Here is a 17651-nt window from a genome sequence, read left to right as displayed (position 1 = left end):
AAACTTTTTATGATTTGGTTCCACTTTCTCCAAGCAGACTGAACTCATCTTGAGTGATTTTCATTGGAGAAGCTGCTGGTAGTGTTCTAGAAGTTAGTTAAGCCTAAATATTCCACAGGGTTTTCAGTATTAATATGAGGGTAACCCTGATAATCAGGGTTATGAGGAGTCTTTGGTGTTCTCTGAGCTTGGTAACATCATTGGAGCTTGGTAGCACCTAACTTTACAACAAAAAAACTTCCAGGAAACAACAACAGAGAAGGAGCAGACAAAACAAATAAGTGGACATAAAATTGAAAATAAAGACTCAAAGATGGAACTTAACAAAAGCAAGAAAACATGATTTAATCCTAGTGGGAAAAAATTTACAAGAAATGGAAAAAACAACTCATCCCTTAAGACTACAAAATAAATCTGAGGACAAAAGAACAGATTGGATAAAATGGAATGTAGAGATGTTGAAAACATCAGAAAGAAAGGAAGTGATAAGAGAAGAAGGAGAAAGAGAAAAAGATTTTCAACAAACATGGAAAGGCAAAAGCGTCACATAAAGACACTTTATTTAATTTACTTCTTATATCTACAGCAACAGTCATGAATGTAGGGAAAAACTTTTTGATTCAGCAAAACACATTGATCAAGAAAGATACTGGTCAAAGGAAAAAGATCAAAATAAGAAAATAGATGATGGGATCTACCAGAGAGAATATTTAAAAAAGAAACATTTGTTTGACTATGGTTAAAGAAATAGAAAAGATTCTGAATACATATGTCATTCTAAGAGATGAATTCCTTAAATGATACTATTTACTCCCCCCCCTTTCTTATTTTATTTCTTGATATACGGTAAGTAATATAATACTGCTGAAATGGCCTAGATGAAGGAAATGATTTAGATAATTAAATGTGCCTGAATTTAAGGAAATTATAATGTATAAAAAAGAAAAAAATGTTTTAAATAAGAGTTAAAGGATTAGATGACTAGACAAATTAAATGGAATATTTAAAGATTAAATATATCTTTAATCATGGTTAAAAAGAATAAGAAATTTTGGAATGAATTTATATTAGCTTAGGAGGAATATATATTTTAAGTAGTATTTTACTTTTTATGTTTCTTTACTCTTGCTCTTTTTTCCTTTTCTTTACTGTTTTTAACTTATTCTTTAAGAAATGTAAAAGTGTTGAGATGGTTTATATGGAAAAAATGGATTTAAATCTTTAAATGTAATTATCTGTTGAGAAAATCTTAACCAGCAAGAATATTTCAAACTTTATGGGAGAAACAAATCTAAATAAGAACTGTAACAGGATATAAGATGAGGCAACCAGAATGATTAGATAGAAAAGAAATATTATATTGATGTGATCATTATTTCTAGGAATATTGGGAAAAAATCATATATGTAAAGGTTATTTATCAAATAATAAGAACTATTATTTCAAGGTTTTCAAAGATGACATGTTGGGGTAAAGGGGAATTCAACTAAATGTACTATATGGATTATGGTATATAGAAACCAATTGTTAATGATTTTTCTTTACAAATGTAAACCCAGCAAACACACTGTTTACCAATTATTAAGTGATTTATGTTTTAAAAAAATCAATAAAATATATGGGGGGGGGGAAGAATCTCTCACTTCAACTTTGAGCTACAAATATTCTCCTTTCTTAGCCAGGGTTATGTTATCATATGATTCTAATTAATTTGTTCATTAATTTATTTATATTTTTCTACAAAGATTTTTACATTAATCACAAAAAGCTGTAAGATGCACTGGTATATTTAATACATAAAAAGGAGTAATTAAAATAATAGTTTTATTATTGCAAATAGGTATGACTCTCTCCTTCTCTCCCCCCAAAAACACACTGACAAGATTTCAAAGTGAGTTAGACAGCCATATTTAAATGAGAGTATATGAACAAAGGCAAAAATAAATTATAAAGATACACTTGGCTATACATTCATAAGCCAACTATTTCTAGAGATAAACCATTTTGGACTCTCAATGGGACTACCTCCCACAAATGGAGCTGGTTTACAATCTGGGGCTTTTCTTGAATTCACAGCTTCTGCTTGAACTATAGGTGTAGGTTGTTGTCAGGTTTTCATGCACTTAAATCCTGTGCACTATTTACAGCCATCTCTGGGACAGAGTGCTTTGCTCTTGATCTGTAATGGCCTTATTATCTCCTATTATTGCAAGCTACCCGTGAAGATCATTCTGGAAGCTTCAGCTAGTTCAGCATGCAGCAGCATGCAGTAACCTGAGTAGTTGTGGGAATATCTAGGTTCATCTCTGTAACTACTACTGAAAATTTTGTTGCCACATCATGGATTTCTTGATTTTAAGGTTTATCTTTATGTTCTTATTTGGGATCCATTCAAAGACTTTTAAAATGGAACAGCATGTAAGATGAAGTAATAACTAAACCCACAAAGATCTAGAATTTAGAGATAAAGGGTAAGGAAATAACGACTTCGTTGACCACAGTTTGTGTAATCCAAGATTGGAAATAATATTGTCCTAATATATGTCACAATGTCATAATTCAAGTGTTCTCAAAGTATAGGTTGGGGAACTCTTGTCATCATAACAAACAGGGGTCATAATTTTGCTTTAATCATAATCTGATACACAAGCAGAATAGGAATGCATCCAACTTGCTTCAGGCTTTTCTCCTCACCTTTATCAGTGCATGCCCCAGTGGGCAGTTGGGTATCACCAAACTTGAGAGTCCTTGTAAAATACAGATTAACATTTAATCACTGACATGGAATTATTAAAAGTGATATATGTATTTCTTGACCAACCCTAACCCCAGTGAAATCATTTATTTTAATAATGGGAAGAGGTCTAAACAAATTTATGATTTCAGGAATTCTGGTACTATAAAATTTTAGAATCCCTCTTATAGTCCCTATCGACTCATGGAGCACCTGATACGCTTCAGGTTTATATCTGTTTATGACATAACTATGGGCAAACTGTCTTCTTTCATAATAAATCATATTCTACATTAATTTTATAATTTTAAAAATTAATATACAAGTTGCCTCAGTACAGGTAGTCCTTGATTTACAACCATTGATTTGGTGACCATTCAAAGTTACAATGGCACTGAAAAAAGTAACTTATGACTGTTTTCACACTTGCAACCGTTGCAGCATCCTAATGATCACGTGATCAAAATTAACTGATGTTTATGACAGTGGCAGTGTCCCGGGGGTCATGTGATCACTTTTTGCAACCTTTTGTCGCAAAAGTCAATGGGGAAGCCAGATTCACTTTACAAACATTTTACTAACAATTGCAGAGAGTTACTTAACAACTGTTGCATGAAAGGTCACAAAACAGGGCAAAACTCACTTAGCAACAAAAATTCTGGGCTCAATTGTGTTCAAAAGTCAAGGGCTACCTATAATCAATAACTTTCTGAAGCATTATTGTGCCAATACATACATTCTAAAAGGAGAATATCACACTGCAGGTAGTTTTTCTTTAAGAGAAGCTTTGAAATAATTTTCTATATCATTGAAAATTCATATAGTGAAATGCATATATTTACATTCTAATTTTTAAACCCAAGTATTTTGTTTATGAAAATCTTTCCCATGTATGCCACTCACAGCTCCTCAGCAATAAAAATAGCATTCTCCAAGTTGTGCAACCTCATCACACCACAACTATCCTCCCAAGCAACTGTGTTTGCATTTCCCACACTACACTATGTTAAATTATTCCATTTATTACATGACTACATCATATTACAGGAGGCATAGGGGACACCTGTAGTTTGTAGAAGCAGATTCAATCAGATGGAATAAAACATAAAATCAGCCCTAGAGATAACCTGTAATTAATAATCAGATTACTTTATAGAATACCAATAAAAAAATGTCTGCTTGATATGGGAGTGAGCAGGCAAAGTTCCCTGCGGAATCTTTTCTACAAGTAGGAAAACCATAACTTGGAAGATTCTTCCTTCAACTGCTCCAGGTAGGAATTCAAAGACAAGCCAGAGAATAAAAATAGTGGTAGGGTTTTTCCAGCATTCTAAGCCTAATGTGGCTTATTTAAGTCTGGCTTAGTGTAGTTTGTCATTTTAGCTATTATCTCCAAACCATACTGTATGACATTGTCTTGTGCAAGCCAAATCAGTTGTGAGCTTTTCAGTAAACTATAGTTAATCAAACATGGGTTAACCCAAACATTTTTTAACCCAAGGATTTATTCTATGAATTATGATACAGTCAAACATAGCTAGTTATCAGTCTACTTAGAGCTTTATAGTGTAAACAGATACAGTTTAAAATTTAAAAACTTGTATTCCACATTCCACATTTTTTCAGTAGCAATTTGCCACTGCATTTTATAATAACTGAAATATCCAAAAACCCTTCAAAGTTATTATCTACTTACAACTATCTTGTGAACTGCCCAGTATCACTCTACAGTGAGATGGGCGACATAAAAATTAAATAAACGCAACCTTTAGACTGGATTCATAAATCAACTTAACCATGGTTTATTGATCAAACTACAGTTATCTGGATTTGATGTGACAGTAAATGAGTAAGCAAGCTTCTTAATCTATGTATCCTCCCAATATGTTGATTTTAATTCCCAGAATTCTCCAGGCAGCAGGCCCATTAATTAAAATTCTGGGAGTTGATGTTTACAAATCTTGAGGGTGCCCAAATTAGGGGTTGCTATTAAGAATAACTTGGATTAAAAAAACATACTACCGGTAAGCCTAAATTACACACACACACACACACACACAATGCTAGAAGGCATCATGGCTGGCATAACTAGCATGAGTTGAGATAAGATATTCTGTGGCAGAAAAGAAGCCTTGGGCTGCAATGATATTTCCTGATGCAGAAGCACACCCAGCTACAAATCTGATCCTTGAGGGAGGGTATTTCTACTACCCTGTTAATCAAATGACTCACCAAACAACAGGATCTCCATGCTCCCTAAGTTCAGTTTGTTGTCTGTCATTCAGGCTATTGGTAAATTTTCATATTGATTTCAACCTTCCCACAACAAAATCCAATAAAAAGAAGTAAATTTGGAAGTTTTCAGTAAACCGACAACACTTCATTCTAATTTTGTGAATGACCTGACTCATTTCTATATAAACATTAAAAAATGGACAAAATGAAGCCTGTAGAGCCCCAGATCCCAAGCAGCAAGGTCAGATAATTGTTTTCTGGCAGGACGTTCTGTAAACTTCTATTGAAAAATGCAGAGACTGGAAGAATAGAGTTCCTTACAAGTCATAGCTTAGGTTTCAACCAGGATCAGTACTTTTTGAAAGTACTGAGTGGCACAGGATATAAATGATGGTATTTCCATCTTTCAGAACAGGATTTATCACAGCAACAAAAATATATTCTATGCAACAAATAAAGGCAGAAAAAGATTGAAGGTTTTCACACTCCTGAAAATATGTTTGAATACGTTCCATCACTTAAAACATTTTACCTAGGAAGGGAACTAGATATTATTATATAATTGTATTTTAAAGACACAAATTCACCATCAAAACACTCACGGTCATTTGTCTCAAAGGTGTTTTTTCAAAAGGCAACTGGGCTGTTTTTTCCTTGAGGACATTTCCCTTCTCATCCAAGAAGCTTTATCAGTTGTGATAGCAGGAGGATATACTGACAGTTGAAACTGGCTGGTGGGGAGATGGAACCTATCCTTTCATCCTTCCATTCCCCCCACCATCTCAACTGTCAGCACCTATCTTTCCCTCTCCTCACCATTGCAGATGAAGCTTCTGGAATGATAAGCAAAACATCTTCTTCTTCCTCAAGGAAAAAACAGTCCAGTTGCCTTTTGAAAAAACACCTTTGAGATCATTATGATCTGGATGACTGAGAATCCCCACAGACATCATAATCACTTATTTTCATAAAGAAACAACGGCCACCTGTACGACTTGGCTAGGACATGCAGGACATCATAAAGCATGATGGGATGGGATCAACTCTTTACCCACATATATACATCTGGACTACTGCAATGCAGTCTACTCAGGGCTGCCTTTGAAGATCACATAAAATGCAGATGATGTCTTACTGATAAATGAAAACTTCCTCACTCATATAATACTTGTCCTTTGGGCTCTCCAATTGGCTTAGCTGCCAACAGAATTCTAGCTGCAGTTCAAAGTACTGTTTTTAATCCATGAAAGTTGTCCATGATTTGGCTCTCAGTATCTCCAGAGCATCTTTTCTAAGTATAATTGATCCACCTGGAATATTTTATTTGAAATAAATTATGGGAAGAGGATCGTAATAAAAGTATCTCTTACTTCTGGCCCAATTTATGAGATAAACTCAGCCCTGAGGATATATTAGCAATCACACTGATGATTTCCTAGAAATTCGTCAGAACTGAATTCTAGCAGAAAATGTTTGATGGAGAAGAAGGACAGGATTTCATGATGTCATGACACAATGCAAGTGTAAGGGGGATTCCCAAAATGAGAATATTTTTTAGCTGTATTCCCAAGCTACACACAGAGAAGTACCCTTCTCTGCCACACGTTAACATAATGACAGATGATACTTGAAAGTTAGGGTGTGTTTTTTTTTAACATGGCTCATACATGGCTCTAACACTCTAGAGCAGCGGTTCTCAACCTATGGGTCACGACCCCATTTGGGGTCGATCGACCATTTCACGGGGGTCGCCAAGCAAGGCTGTCCGCCATTTGTTTCCCCTTTTCCGGCGGGTGCCTTACCTCCCTTGGGCTGGGCCAGCTGGTGGTCGGTCTGCTCCGTCTCTGCCACTTGCCAGCTACGCCTCGGCCGGCGCAGGGGGCGGAACCACACATGCGCGGCGCTCCCAGGCAGGGAAAGTCCTCGACTTACGACCAGTTGGATAGTCCTCGACTTACGACCGGTTTAGTCCTCGACGTACGACCGGTTTAGTCCTCGACTTACGACTGGTTGGGGGTCGCGGCATTAAAAAGGTTGAGAACCACTGCTCTAGAGATTTAGGAAGAACACTAGCACTGACGATGTTAGCTAGTTTGGGTAACGAAATGTCTACTAGAAAATAAGCAAGCTCAGAAAGCACCAAGGACCCCCGCATTGCAGGATTTATAACAAACATTAAACATCACAGGGCAGAAGATGATAACCTGTGGAATACATAGATCAATAGCTTAGGGATTATATAGCAGCCTCCAGACCCCTTTTCTGTGTTCCTAGTACGAAAGAACTTGAATTACTATAAAATAATATCCCCAAGGATTAATCCATTAGAATATCCAGAAGGATAGCAACCTGATTTTTTTTTTAGTGATTTTTAAATATTATTGTCAATTCTGGTTGTTGTTAATTTTAATATTATTTTTATATCTAATATTACAATTACCTTTATATTTACCTTTACCTTTATATTTCTCTGCTGGAAGCTACTACAGTGTACTTCTTGGTGTCTGGTAGCAATATAAAAGTAATCACAGGCCAGAAGGAAGAGGATAATTTTTAAAACATTAGTTATGAGAGGATTATTTAACTAAATTACTATTTATTTCAAAGTTTTTGAAACTATCCTTTGTGGAATGTCCACAGTATTTTAAAAAACCAAAATATAATTGAACAACAAAAATAAAATTACATATATAAATGATAAATAAAACTACATATGTAAAAATAAAAACTACAAATAGACATTTTAATCCCAATATCAATAATTCTTTTTGTGCTGTAGATGCTAATAAAGATAGCTATTTTTCCAAGATATAAGGCATTCCAATAAACAGAAGAAATCTACTGAACATTCTCTACTTTTTATACCTGCAAAGATTTAAGGATCTAATATGTAACGCTAACAAAGGAACCTACAGTTTCATACTCATTTTACTATTTGTAGCTCTATCACCCATCTCATCATTTGGTGACTTTCTTTAATTTTAGGACTGTGAAACATTAAGATATGGGTGGGATAGAATATAACTGCTAATGAAAGCATTAAATATTGCTTACATGGCTTTTTACCTCTTTCTGGACCTCTTGGTGAATTTACATATACATAGCCTTTCCACAACTGAAACTGTAGGTATGCATATATAAGACTTATATGGCCACCTATCTCATATAATGATTCTAAGTGGCTCATAACAATCCTTAAAAACAGATAAAAAGGAACGTACCCTTTCCCCCAGGCACCAAAACAAACAAGCTCTCAGCTCAATCCCCATCATAGCCCTATAATACTCTGAGGAAAGAGCCAGATCTTCAAGGCCCTGGCCTTCCAGAAAGCTAAAAGGGTAGCCTTGGATCCCAAGTGGGAGACTATTCTAAAGGACTGGAGTGGCCACTGAAACATCAAGTAACAAGATTCAAGGGAAGGGACCTGGAGTGTGCTCACTTTATCTAACTTAATAGAATGTGCAGATAACCTGGGGGGGGGGGGGGGAGTCCCACATTTACATTCACTTCATAATTAGATGACTATGAAAAGCAGTGTTATAAGCAGGCTTGCATTCATTTCCAATTACGAATATACACACCAGCCTGTTGATTATTTTTATGGAAAAACAAACATAATGGAGGGATTCTGAACTTTTGTTGAAATGAGGAACTGTAAGATGACATACAATCAAAGATTATAGATTCTAGGGCAATGGTGGTGAACCTATGGCACGGGTGCCAGAGGTGGCACTCAGAGCCCTCTCTGTGGGCACGTGCACCATCACCCCAGCCCCGCCTCCCCCCATGGCCCCCTCCTCACTAGTAGCCCCCCCGGAGGAGAGTCACCCTCGAGCATGGCCCACGTGAACCAGTGCAGCCAAGGACATGGCAGCCGGGCAGCAGGGACATGACACCAGCTTGCTCTCTGTCGCGCGCAGTTGATGCTGCGGGGCGCAGGTGGAAGGCGTGGCTGCCATAGCACTGCTGGGTCTCCTGAGTGATCTGAGGCAGGCCACAGAGGTGGTGGATGGCCCTGCAGGTGGGGGCGGAGCTGGGGCAGAGCAGGCAGGGGCGGGGGCGGAGCAGGGGCGGGTGGGGGTGGCGGGGAGGGGCCGGTTTTGGGGCACTCAGTCTCTAAAAGGTTCGCCATCACTGTTCTAGGGGATTCCTAAATATACTGGAGTATTTTCTAATCACCAGAGCTGGTAAATCTATCAAAGCTCTGGCTGAGGACTGAATGGGAACTGATCACACTGTTGAATAAAGGTTTCCAAAAGCCCAAAGCCCTTAAGTTTTCTGAAATACTACTAGCTGGAATGAAATGCTTAAATAGACTTAAGAGCATCCGTGGAGGAAAATATACACCAAAATTCATTTAAGACTAATTATAGCAGAGATTTAAAAAGGGGTATTTTTATTATTGTTGATTTAGTCACAAAATATTATTCACTGGGATTGTTTCAAAATAAAATGTGATTCCTATATTTTGGACAGAGTAGCAAAAAAAATCTTAAGTAATCTAATTGTTGTTTTCTATGTCTTTTAAAATTACACAAGCAAAGTAAAGAGGTATAAACACCCAGATTTTCAAGTATCCTTTTCTTTAAGAGCTTTTTTTTAGTAGCTTGTTATTATTTCATTATTATTTCATTTCAAAGTTAAGGTTTATGATATTAAAATTACCATATGCAATATATGTAAACATTTTCCAGTATATCAAAATAAGTTATCTTAATTCTAACTCTACCTTAATTCTTAAATTAATTCATGGTGAATCACATAAAATTAGAAAGTCTTTTAAAAAGAATCACTTTTTTTAGTTAGATTCTAAACAAATGGTATTCAGAATGGCAACAGTTTTAGAATGTTAAAGTAAAATATAATTGTTGTATAAAATTTAATATTGGAAGCATAGTTTCAAAATATACTTATACGGATACAGAAATAACAAGATTTTATATATTTTAAATGTATAATTATCCCTAAGATATGAAATTGGAAATTAGAAGATAACAGCTGCATATATTTAATACCCTTTTAATCCTAAAGTATAGCCATGGTTACCAAAATTGCTTATTTATCGCATATGGCTTTCATAAACCATAGAAGAAACTAACAAAATGGGTTCTGCGTCCCCTGATCATTCAGGCACTAATGAAAAAAATAGTCCTGGGATCATGAGATCTGGAGGTAATGGCAGCAATCAGCAGCTATTTCTGATTGTTTCATCTTTAAAGAAGGCTGCAATTCCTGTCAGATCCAGCCAAGCCATGTATCATTCATGATTTTACCATATCAAAAGTAGAAAACTGTAATTTTACTTAGATAGTAAATCTATTTGGTGTGAACTAATCTTCCTGACAGAAAGCCAAACTATTTAACAATATGGAATATAAACAAACTAGAGTTAACATATAATTTATACATCACATGTCTCCAAAGACCTATATTCTTCATATACACTGGGATTAACAATGCAACCAAAGACATTGGTTTTGAATTGTAAGCCATTAAGTAGTTAGAACTAGCATATTGGGACAAATCATTTTCTACAGCTTCTACAATATCTTTTAATGTACAAGATAGGATTGAAAAAGATAAAGAGGTGTATAGTGGCTTGCAAGTATCTTCTTGAAAACTGACAAACATCCAACCACACAATATATGTGATATGTTTGTGGTCCATATAACACAATTCAGATAAAAGTTTGATGGTCAGGGATAAACAGGGATTTTGTTTTAAAAGCCAATTAATGCCTTTTTGGTTTTAGATAAATGCTGTAAACCTCTTTTTTTTTTTTAACCTTAACCCAGCATTTATTGCAGTTTTGCAAAAATATTTGCTGAATATTTCCTATGTACAGCCACTGAGGCAGGATGAGACCTGGAATGCCCATTTTTTTATTGCAGTGTTTTTATTAGCTTATACCAGGGCTAGGCCACCTTGGCTTATACTATAAAGTAAGAAATACAAACACAAAACAAGGTTTTTTTTATAAAGTTGCCTCCATGGGTGTTTCCCCAAGAAGCTTTTTTCAGAAAAGAAATGGTGGTGAAGCTGGACTGGTGGACTTATGGTAAAATAATATCTTTTAATTTCAGTGACCCTACCTTCAGGTCTAAGGAAGAGTTAGCATCAGAAGATCATGTCTGCCATTAGTTTACATACTTACAAATGAAAGGAGGATTTAAACTAGATAAAAAGAGTTATGGTTTGATTTTGTTAAAAATGAATTGGAAAATTTACTGTGTGATAGTGATGAACGTATTATTACTAAGGTTTACAAAATGTCATTGAAATTAAATTTGGAAAGTGAACATGTAAAACATTGTATGATTCAGTGGGCAAGGAACTTTGGGTATAATGTGATGCCTGAACAATGGGAGAATATGTAGACAAAAAGCTTAAAATTCACACTAAATTATAATGTAAAAGAAAACTTTTATAAAATGATGTATCGTTGGTATTTAAAGGTATCTCAAATGAAATATTGGAAATGTAAACGTAAAGAAGGGACTATTTATCATTTATGGTGAATGTGTGATAAAGCAAAGAAATATTGGAGTAGGATTCATAGTCTAATACAGAAAATTCTTAAAGTGAATATAAAGATAAAACCAGAAACCTTTCTTTTGGGCCTAATGTAAAAAGACTTGGAAACAAAATTGGGAACTCTGATTTTATATATGTTGACGGCAGCAGGACTACTTTACATACAAAAATGGAAGGATGTTTCGATTCCCACCATGGATGAATGGTTACAAAAATTGATGGAGTTAGCGGAGATGGCTAAATTGACTGTTTTGATAAAAGAAAAGAATATAAGTACTTTTGTTTCTATTTGGAGACCGCTTCTGGACTTTGTGCTTAAGGTGGAAAAACATGATACTTTGATTTTGAATTTTACTGATTAGACTGATTTGTTATTACAGAAATGGCTAGTTTATACCACTATAGAAATGTAAAAGTTGATACCTTATTTTATTGCAACAGAGGGAGTCGGAAGTCAACGCTTTTTTTCCCTTTTCCTCCTCTATTCCACACTTCTCTTTTTTCCTTCCCCTTATCTTTGTTCCCTACTATTTGCTTTTGTATTTTCGTAGACAAATGCAGCAAACCTCCTGAAGTACATTTTTAAAACGGCAAATAGCAGCATAACATCCATTCATTTATCTACCAACTGAAGCATTTTACAAAACTTGACTATGGAAATCTTGGAAATAATCTTACTGATTTCAATAGATAGATAAACTTTTATAGTCATTTTTTACTATGAGCATACTGGCCCACATTAGAAATGAAATTCTGTTGAGATATGTGTGTATGTGTGTGTATATATATCATATACATATTTGTTTTCTGAGGTTTTCGCAGGTGTTTGTATGTAGGTCTTTAGTTATTCGGGTTTTCTACGCGGGAGAAAACCCGAATAACTAAAGACCATCATATATATATATATATATATACACATACATACATACATATAAATATTAATCACTGTCCATTTTGAATACATAGCAGATACAATAGGAATACAATAGGACTTATTTTATGATGAAAAGGTCACTGATAGGTATCATTCAATAAAATGTATAACCCACATGTCGAACCAAATAAAAACAGCTGTATTATCAAAGGGAGTGGCAAGCAATCATAAAAAGTAAGCAATAGTTCAAACAGCAAGTAGAAATGCATATGTTGTACTAGCCAAAATACCTTATCTGGATCTATTTTGCAAACCTGGTAGAAACAGAGGGAAAGACAACTTGTTATTGCCAAAAGATACTATCAATATAATAATTATTATGAACCTGTTCTGAATTTAAATTTTCACTAAAATACAATTGTTTTTCCAATTCTTGCTGTTGTAGGAATACTTGAAAACCTATGGCCACTTTCTAAAAAATATTAGCTCTTAAGGAAAAAGATCAATATGATACATGCAACTAATAATGCAAAGAGAGAAATGCAAGTTACAACTAATTTCATATACAATTTAATCCAAAAAGAAAAGCATTTTAGCAAAATACTTAATAAGAAATTAAAACTATGAATATGCATTATAATGGTAATGTAGTCGACATGAATGCATTATGAAATTTTATACACATTTTAATTTAAAATACAGACCTGCTGAAGAATTGTCTTATACAGCATTTTCCATAGTTTTTTTATGCATACTATATACATACAAGCAATTTCAGTCATAGAAGGATACTTCTCTCTTGTATCATGGTCTTAACTGTCTAGCAGATGAGATATTATAAACTTTAGTGGTCAAATACCCAGCTATAGAAAAGTTTATCCAGTCTGTTCTCCATTTCTGCTGGAACCATGGTTTCCAGAACTTCTAGCCATGATTCTGAAGAACTCTAGACAGAGAAAGACTTAATGGCATTCTGGTGCTTTTAAAATCAATTGACAGACTAGATCAGGGGTAGGCAACATGGCTCTTTTATGACTCGTGGACTTCAACTCCCAGAATTCCTGAGCCAGCACAGAATTCTGGGAGTTGAAGTCCACGAGTCATAAAAGAGCCACGGTTGCCTACCCCTGGACTAGATGCCTACCTTAACCAAAAATACATTGTCTTCTAAACATTTTGTAATATACTGGAAGCAGGGAAGGTAAAAAAAATGACATGAAAAATACCTAAGTCTGAATTTTGCTTGAGGATAAAACCTTGTTTTACTCAGTATCGCATGAACTGAATAGATTATTAAACAGCAATATAAACAGCAACATTATGTAGAAAAGTACAAAAATGGTTTATAGGATTTCCTATGTAGCTTTTCCATTTATGAACTTTTGAAAAAAAGTACAGCACATTGATTTTTGGGGGGGAGGGGAATAAAAATCTAAAATAGTTATTTTCAAAAGTTTGCTAGTCGTCATAAGAAAAGCATTGCTCTTAGGAGATAATGTAGAGGGTGCTGGCAGATTGCACTCTTCCAAAATGAACACAAAAAGCATATTAATCCGGGAATTATGTGAGCCCAAATTAACATAATATATATAGAGGAATATTAAAGCAGTCCTGAACCTTTATACAAAATATAGTCGTACTTTCTATTTCTTGGCAAACCGAAACTACTTGATTGACTGCCAAATACAAAGTACAGGATGCTCCACACTTATATCAACTAGTGTTGCAAGAATGAGACACAAGTTTGATTTCAGCACATTAAAGAATTCTATTAACTCTTGGGATTCAAGTAGAAAAATATGGCAGAATCCAGAAACAAAGCCCAAACAACCTAGTTTTTCCACCAGCCATTCTCTGCTAGTTGTGCATACCCCTTGCTGTGGCTTTTGACAGCTCCTGGGGAGGAGCTTCCCATTACACAATTATATGCCTAAGGTTGGTGGACTTGCAATGTACACCACAAAAAGGGTGGAAGGGAAGTAATCCACTTCTGGGAGAATCACTTCAAAATAATTTAAAAAAAAAAAAAGAGATGATTAGGAATTTTAAAAACGGGGATGTGTGGGTGCGTGAAGCTAGAAGTAATTAAAAAAAAGGAAAGAACTAGATTAAAATTGGGTGACAAATAAAGAAGAAGTTATGGAGAAAAAAAGGATAGAAAAGGCCTTCTTAGTGTTAAAGAAGGAGAGAAAGGGGAATGGAAGTTGAAAGCAAGGGGGACATGAAGGTGGGGAAAAAGAGAAGGAAGTAGAAGGGAAAGGAGGGAAAGCTGAGACGGGCCATTCCCAATATGGCACTGTGACTGGGGCAAGGAAAGGACAAAAACAAAAGAAGGGGGAAGCGGGGCAGGGCAAAGGGCACAGGTGAGGAGGCGGCAGAAGAGCCGGGGGGGGCGACGACACTGCAACCGGAGTAGCCGAGGAGAGGGCGGACGCCCCGGCGGGGCTGACAGCGCTCCTCCGCGCTTCCTCTGGCCCGCAGCGACGCCAGCACGGAACTTACTTCTTCCTGACTCTCTGGAAAGGGGAAGCGCCATCTTTACGAGGCCGGCCCCTCGGTCTTTTGTCTGTCGTGGCGGCCGCGGCCGTGGGGGAAGCCCCCGACTCGCGGAGTGGCGGCGTCGGCGGTGGCTGCTCGGTTGACATCCTAGTCAGCCGGACGGGGGAGAAGCATGGAGGGTGGCGAGCGGGGACGAGAGTGCGGGAGGACGAGGGCGATCCCGACGCTCCTCCTGCTCCAACGGCCACGGCGGCTGCTGCTGCTGCGGTTCCCCTTCTCCTGCGGGTCCTCGGCCACCACGACCGCCTCCTCCTCCGCCTCCTCTACCTCCGCCTCGCATTGCTGGCCTCAGCCGCGGCGGACCAGCGCGCAGGTAGCCGCATGGGGAGGAGGAGGAGGGCCCGCCTCAATCGCACGCAATTAGACCCCCGGCGGGGCTGGACGGAGGGGGGCCGGGGGGGCCCGCGGAGGCCCTAGCGCACGGCCGACGCCTTCTCCTCTGGGGCGCGCTGGCAGGCGGGTGGCAGACGCGGCCTTCGAGAGCCGCTGGAGACGGCGGCGCTCCGGCTGAGGAGTCCGTCGCTTCCTTGTACGTTGGCCCGGCGCCCTTCCCCCGCCCTGGGGGGAAGTGGAGGCGGCGGCCCGGGCGGGCGGAGGGCGGTGGAGATGAAGTTTTGACAGCTCCTCCAGCTGCTGCTGCCGCCGCTGCGGAAAGACTGAGCGAGCGAGCGAGAACGCAGGGCGGACGGACAGGCGCGCGCGGGGGTTTAGGGTTCTATGTGCGTGTGTGTGCGAGCGCGCGCCCCCGCGTGTGGCATACATGTGCGTCTGTAGTGTCACGGGAGGGGGAAGGAGGAGGAGGAGGACCTGGGGCTGCTCTCCCTCCTCTCGGTCCCCTCAGGCCCGGCCGCGAGCCAGGAAGTTGGAGCGGGGAGGGGGGAAGGGGAGAGGTAGCGTCGGTTCTTCCTCAGAGGGTGTTGCACGTGACTGACGGCCCGGCTGACTGACGGGCTGCCCGACCCAGCCCCTCCCCCCCCGCCCCTGAGGTGGCGGTTGCTGAGCAGCCACCACCGACGTCGAGAACGCCGCAAGGAGGGCTCCGCGTCGACTTAAGAGGCGGCGTGCCCCCTCTCTTGCCCCACACAAACAAGAGTTGAGGGGCGGGCGGATATTTCCTCCTCAACGCCTCTTTTGGAGGAGGGGAGGACGGTGGCGGCGCTCGATCTGCGCCCCGCCCTCTCTCCCCCTGCCTCCCTCCCTCCCTCAGCAGGGCCCCACACTGCGCCTGCCCGAGCCACCCGCCCACCGGCCACCCCTTTTTCTCAGCCCAGACAGCTCATTCGACGCGCCGCCGTCGCTGACCTCACGGGCTCTGCTAGCGACGGTTGGGCGGGAAACCTGGAAGCTCGGAGCGGAGGCACGAATGGACCGGAGTTGGGGGAGCCCAGGAAGGCCTCGGGGAGCAGAGCGCGCGCGCGCTCCTCTGTGTGTTTGCATGTGTGTGTTTGTGTGTGTGTTGTCAGCTGTGCTAAACAAACCGCCGCAAGCGGCCCTGCAAGGCGCCTCAACCCAGCCTGCAGGTGTTTAGGTGCCAAAGCGTCAGGCGTGCCCACCTCTCTCCGCAACGGAGGCGCCCTTTTCGAAGCTGGTTTGGGAACAAGATAGTCTTTGGCATCTGGCTCCCCCACACCCCAGGACCTTTAAACTTCTTTGTTACCGCTTTCCATCCTCTCAAGAATTTGAGCTATTGTGAATTTATTTATCCATTATGAATCAATCTTTTTCCCCATGGCTGAGAAGTGTACTCAATCGAATCTGAAGAAACTACAATTATTTGGGGTCATCCAACTTTATTTTCTGAACTTACACAATTTGCAGCCTATCCCGAACATAAAGCATTAGTTCCTATCAGTCCATTTGACAACTCTTCCAGCTTTGCCATGGTTGAGCCTTTATTTATTTAAATTTCATATTTCAATGTATATGACTGTCCATCTCAAATTCATGACTTTGATTTTATTACATATTATAGACTTCTACGACAATTATATTGCTCAGACAATGAAGCAAGCCCTCTTACTCAAAAAAATTATTCTCTGAAGCCTTTTAAGACCACTGTCTTAGCTTTTCTGTTTTCCATCTCTATTATTAATAATAGTACATATTAATGATACTGTACTTAATAACCCACAGAAAACCATTAGAAGAGTGGATGGTATAGAAATAAATAGCCTAAATTATAATGCAGTTCAGCTGCTTTTGTTTTAGTATTTTGAGTAAATACAACATTTCATTTGAATACTTTCCTGGATATATAGTCAGGATGGTTTTATCTCTTGATACATTAAATAACACACAAAGTCTTTGCTTGTGAAGAGGTTAAAACAAGGAAGTTAGGGAAATGTATCAATGTTTACAGTTAGCGTTAACTTCAGCCTGTGTGTCAACTGTATAATATGATTTGTTGTAATGAATTGGCTACTGGCTGGGAATTCTGGGAATTGAAGTCTACACCTTTTAAAGTTGCCAAGTTTGGGAAACGTTGGCTTAGTTCTTTAGTCATACAGCAACCCACAAGTCTTGGGTAGACATATTTGAATCTGTTCCAGTTGTTCATGAAAGAACTGGGAAGGAGAGTTATAAAATAGAAATGCAATTTTAATATAAATGTTGAATCAAATTATGATTGCTGCGATGGAAGTGCTATTCTTCAGAACCAGAAAGCTGGCTGCAATATTGTACTATTCACCAGACATCATCCGCTTGGTGTCTCT

At 38.7% G+C, this 17651-nt stretch overlaps 1 protein-coding gene across 1 annotated transcript in view; it reads right to left on the bottom strand.

Annotated features, from left to right (window-relative positions):
* The window catches only part of KMT2C (lysine methyltransferase 2C), a 162981-nt gene extending 148075 nt beyond the window's left edge, over window positions 1-14906 (bottom strand). Inside the window, exon 1 of the mRNA XM_029282953.1 lies at window positions 14881-14906. The gene's annotated coding sequence lies outside the window, so the exon portion shown is untranslated. The remainder of the gene's footprint in view (window positions 1-14880) is intronic.
* Window positions 14907-17651: the final 2745 nt, after the last annotated feature.

The sequence above is a fragment of the Protobothrops mucrosquamatus genome, unplaced genomic scaffold (genome assembly GCF_001527695.2).
Source record: "Protobothrops mucrosquamatus isolate PMUCROS unplaced genomic scaffold, P.Mucros_1.0 scaffold5, whole genome shotgun sequence".
Taxonomy (NCBI): domain Eukaryota; kingdom Metazoa; phylum Chordata; class Lepidosauria; order Squamata; family Viperidae; genus Protobothrops; species Protobothrops mucrosquamatus.
The sequence above is the reverse complement of the archived record's forward strand: the minus strand, read 5'-3'. Positions and strand labels throughout refer to the sequence as shown.